Here is a 5,302-nt window from a genome sequence, read left to right as displayed (position 1 = left end):
TCTCGCTCTGCGGCCCAGGCTGGAGTGCAGTGGCGCGATCTTGACTCAGTGAAGCCTCTGCCTCGCAGGTTCAAACACTTCTCCCGCCTCAGCCTCCTGAGTAGCTGGGACTATAGACTTGCACAACCATGCCTGGACAGTTTTTGTATTTGTCGTAGAGAGGAGGTTTTGTCATGCTGGGCAGGCTGATCTCAAACTCCTGGCCTCACGCAATCTGCCTGCCTCAGACTTCCACAGTGCTGGGATTATAGGCGTGAACTGCCACTGCACCCGGCCACCATCTTCCATTTTTAAAAGTGTTGTTTTCTCTTTGTGAATAAGCTGGAACAGCTCATCTGCTGGTGACCCTGAAAGCTGCCTTTCTCCTCTCAGCCTTCCTCCTTTGCTCACCTGGATATATCCTAAGAACCCCAATGTTGATGTGTTTGGACAGAATGTAAAACCCACCTCTCCTGGTGGGCTTCTTTATGCGGATGATGATGTGGACGGGGCTCTTGGTGCATCCCAGCCGCTCGCTTTTTCGCGCCTGGCTTCCTCCCCAGGGCCTCATCCCCTTCAGCCTACTGGTCACTGCTCCGTCACTGTCCTCATCACCTGCATCAGCTCCTCTTTCGGCTGTCACTGTCACCTCCCGAGTGCGCTTTTGATACTGCTCTCCAGGCTAAACACCAAGCCTGCACTTCGGTAATTACCCATTTTCCAGCAAATAAAGTTTAACCCCCTTCTAATGAATTGAACAGGACTCCTAAAACAAGTTTCATTTGTAGCTACTCCCACAGGCTTAGACCTGCAGCTGAACTATATACCAAGCTGAACTACTGACTGTCAAATGTGTGTTGATGTTGGTGTTGTTATAACATGTCCTCTAATGCTGTAACTTTGCTTAGAATATCCTTCTCCACACAGCCTCCTGGGGACCCTCACCAACTGTCGCCATCCTCACTATCCGTCGCCCTGTGGCTCAGCTCCATACAACTTCCTGTGGACCCTCACCATCCGTCACTCTGTGGCTCAGCTCCATGCAACCTCCTGGAGACCCTCACCATCCGTCACCCTGTGGCTCAGCTCCATACGACCTCCTGGGGACCCTCACCATCCATCGCCCTGTGGCTCAGCTCCATACGACCTCCTGGGGACCCTCACCATCCATCGCCCTGTGGCTCAGCTCCATACGACCTCCTGGGGACCCTCACCATCCATCGCCCTGTGGCTCAGCTCCATACAACCTCCTGGGGACCCTCACCGTCCGTCACTCTGTGGCTCAGCTCCATACGACCTCCTGGGGACCTTCACCATCCGTCACTCTGTGGCTCAGCTCCATACAACCTCCTGGGGATCCTCACCATCCGTCGCCCTGTGGCTCAGCTCCATACAACCTCCTGGGGACCCTCACCATCCGTCACCCTGTGGCTCAGCGTCGCCTCCTCTCTCCTCTGCTCTGACCCACCCGCCTGGTCAGAATTAAGACATGACTTATTCATTATCTTTAGGTTTTGATAAGTACATACACATTTGGAAAGTATCTTTTGGGTCGGATTCTTACCCTAGTGACATCACCCATCCTCCTGGATCCCATCTACGTTTCCCTTGAACGTGCAGAAATGCATTAGAGTGTGCCAGGATGGTTAGCCTTTACATCTTAGCCTCAGGGACAGATTATGTACTCACATAGGCATTTACTAATTTACTAGGTTTCTGGAATTCCACGCTGACATTGGGGATTATGTTTAAATGATTAACAATTTCCTAGACAGAAACAGTTTTCCACGATTCATGGGGGCTCATCGTATGTCTACATCTTTATCTGGAACTTTATAAATGTTGGAAAGGCTATAAACATTTCAGAGCCCCGTGTTTTCTGGGGCAGGGAACGGCTGGGTAAGCGCATGGACAGCTCCAGCAAGAAAGAGCAAACGACAGGTGAGCACAGGATGAGGGGAAACTGGAGGACTTGGGATCATGGGAGACCTGTGGTCAAGGGCAGTGTACCTTGGGGCCTCCAGGCCAAAGTGGTGCTAGGGCGGATGTTGGGCCCGGAGCCCAAGGGAGAGCACAGATGGCACTGACCTCTGCGAAGCAGCTCTGTGGCCTGTGTGAGGGTGCATCCTGTGCCTTCCTGGCCCTCTGACTGTACAGCTTTGCCCCCGCTGTGAGAGCACATCTGACGGCTTGGACTGGCACTGCCTTGCAAGGTTCCCAAGGCTCCCTGGTGAGGAGCCGCCTCTCCTGATTTTGGCAGCGGGACATGAGACCCTCCAAGGCTGACTTGCTCGTGGCTCTTCTGCATGACATCAAGACAGCTTCTTCACTGTCTGCCTCGGGACCTGGTGATGCCTCATTTCACAGCAGGTGAGGCCTTTGGGATCCCTGTTTAAAGTCCCCATGGCACAGGGAGCGGTGCAGGTAGACACCGTCCAGCCATTTGACTGCACTCCTGGAGGCTTTGGTTTTGCACATGATTGTAAAGCAGCAGAGTGCGAGTGCTCCGGGTGAGCGCGGGCGCTGATGGACGGGACGGGCAGCTGAGCATCTCCGTGCCCGTGCGTCTTCACTTGCAGTCAGGATTCCAATCATCGCAGCTGATGGTGACATTATATATGTGAAATGCTTGTTGTAATTTCTGGCACATAGCTGATGCCCAGCAAATGTTCTTTTGTGATTAGAGGCCATTCTGGAACCGTAGGGGGCACAGGGTGTTAGTGGGAATCGAATTCCTGGAGCGTCATCATTTGTGGAAAATGTGGCCTTGGCTTCTGCACTGGAACAACTGCAGGGCTCTTGGAGCCCTTGCTGCTTGTCTGATCCCGTGGAAAGGCATGCGGGTCGGCTGGGCAGAGAGAACAGGGAGCAGCCCTTGGCAAGCCTGCCTGGTGCGACCCTGCTGAGGGGCCATGGGGGAAGGAGAGGGCCTGGGAGGGCTGGAGAACAGAGTAAAGGTGCTTGGAAAACAGGATTTTGAGGATATACTCAAGAAACACGTCTGTTTGTTAAAGACGAGAGTGCAAAGAGGGGCCCCTGGGTGACTGTGAATGAGGAGGATGCCTTTGTAGGCACGTGGTCGACGGGGCCTCCCTCTGTTCACTGACCATGGAGAATCGGCAAAGCGGTGGATGGAGGATCGTTTGACAGAACATCACCACCAAGGAGCATCTGTGGAAATGGACTTAGGGATGTTTCAGACGCTATGTGGAGGCCGGAAAACACCACAGCCAAGGGGCAGGTGCGATCCCCACCTTCTCCAGGTGGCTTAGGCACACGCTTCCTCCAGGCCATCCTAGGCACGTGGGCTGCCAGGAGCCGGGACTCTGAGCCAGACGACGTGGGCTCCAGCGCAGCTCTGCTGCTTAATCTCTTGGCCCCTCAGTTTCCTCAAATCCAAAAGTGAATGAATTGCGAATGCTCAGCGCGGCTGTGGAGACGGTGGAGGACAGCTCCTTGCCCGAGTTCCCAGAATGGGCCCAGGAGAAGGCCAGGGCTCGGCCTCGCTTTTCTCTCCGAAGGGGGCTGGCAACACTCTGACTGCAGACAGAATTGGAGCGTGTGCGTTTGTCCTGGAGCAGGAGGGAGAATCCCAGACATGACAGGTGTGCGAGGCGGATCTGTGCCCTGAGCACGTTCGGGATCACTGTTTTGTGACGTCAGCTCTCACGACAGACCCCAGTGTGGGAGGAGGAGGCCTTGAACCCACACAACTACCTTGAACTGCGGCACAAGTGAGGGAAGAACGCTGGCGAATCACTGTCTAAGTGACGTTTTCTCCACAGTTGCATATACGTAACCTTATGTTTCTGTTCCTGGAAACAGGAGATTAAAATGAAGAGAAGTTCCTTCCACTTGGATTTCTGGCCACCAAGCACCAGCAGTCCTGAACGAGCTTCCCTGTTTGCTGGTTGGTGTCTGTCGTCAGCAGCCCGTTGACACAGCACGGCGCTGGCTTCACAGTGGCCTCCATCTTCTTTGCAGTGACTTCACGTAAGAAGTGGTAGTTGAAGGCAGCACTTCTGCTTGGCATGTCTGTCAGATGTTCAGATGTCTATGCTAGCGAAGCTGTTACTGGAGCCAGTCATGTCACAAGGTACTCTACCTTCGCTACGCTGGAACCCTAGAGGGCTCCTTCGAGTTCTCAGATTTGCCCAACACAAAAGCACATCTACTTTCCACCTTCATGGATTGACCTGGATCATTCACTCCAGGAATAGATGGCAGCTTACATTCCAGCTTAGATTAGGTTTTCATCATGGGTCTGTGCTATATTAATACCTAACAGACGTAAAATGAATAAAATGTTTAAACCACATTGTGACTAAATTTACATGATGCCAACGCCCCACCAAAAAAATCAGTAGAAAAACAGAGATTTGGACACAAAATGACCAGGAAGTGTTCACCTTCCAGAGGCACTGACATTCACCATACTGGAAGCTCTGGCCACACGAGGGGACTGAAACACTGCTTTTCTAAGATGGAATAAAGTCTAGCTTGGAATGTGCTTGTCTATGTATATTGAATTGGTGTTTTAAAGCTTTTTTATTTACTCTAAACCAGTGATCTAATTCTGGCAGTCCTGTTGGAAGGCATGACTCACTCTTATTCTGTCAAGTGTAGAGGCTGTTTCTGTGCTGCCCGGTGAGGCGCATCGATGTAATAAGCCCTCCGCTGCCCCTGGCCTGTGGCAGTGGTGTCCCAAGGGGAGCTCAGCAGTGACTGCGGGCATCTTTGGTAGTCATGAATGGGTGCATGCTACTGGCATCTGGTGGGTGAGGCCGAGGGATGCCTCATGAGTCCCACAGTGCAGAGGATGGTCCCCATGGCAAACGGCCATCTGCCCCCACAACCAGCACTGCAGAGGCTGAGGAATCGTGTCAGGAGCGCGAGGCGTTTGCACTGAGTCCGGAGAAACCTCCCACAAGTTACATTCTTCATGTTTCCTGGGTGGCATCCACAATTTACGCTTTTCATAGACACATGCTGTTTAAGCACAGCTCCCAAATGGCTGGCATGTGAGCACAGAAGCAAATCACTCTCAGTGAGATTTTAATGACAAAACAATCAGCCTTTGAGTTCTGCTTCTAATCCAAACGCCAGCCAGTCAGGCGAGGTCCCCCACGCTGACCACAGGGATCTGGTCTCTCAGGGACACACAGCGGGTTTCACACAGCCACTCTGCAGACAACCTTGCCGTTAGCAACGGCTGACACTCTCTTTAACTCTCCTAGCTTCCTTTCCTCCCTCTCCCCCCCCCCCCAGTCCTTTCCTCCCTCTCCCCCCACCCGCCTGTCCTTTCCTCCCTCTCCCCCCACCC

General features: G+C 53.0%; 1 protein-coding gene and 1 long non-coding RNA gene across 24 annotated transcripts in view; both read right to left on the bottom strand.

Moving 5' to 3' along the window:
- MYT1L (myelin transcription factor 1 like) overlaps positions 1-5,302 on the bottom strand; it is a 525,406-nt gene that overhangs the window by 49,792 nt on the left and 470,312 nt on the right. The gene's annotated exons all lie outside the window — the stretch shown is intronic.
- Positions 586-3,698, bottom strand: LOC116562094. Its single transcript, XR_004273760.1, has 3 exons — positions 3,685-3,698; positions 3,638-3,644; positions 586-1,410 (listed from the first exon to the last, which is right to left on the bottom strand). It is a non-coding gene; the product is annotated as an uncharacterized LOC116562094 (long non-coding RNA).

Source organism: Sapajus apella, unplaced genomic scaffold (genome assembly GCF_009761245.1).
Source record: "Sapajus apella isolate SASKATOON/1434 unplaced genomic scaffold, GSC_monkey_1.0 scaffold31, whole genome shotgun sequence".
Taxonomy (NCBI): Eukaryota; Metazoa; Chordata; class Mammalia; order Primates; family Cebidae; genus Sapajus; species Sapajus apella.
The sequence above is the reverse complement of the archived record's forward strand: the minus strand, read 5'-3'. Positions and strand labels throughout refer to the sequence as shown.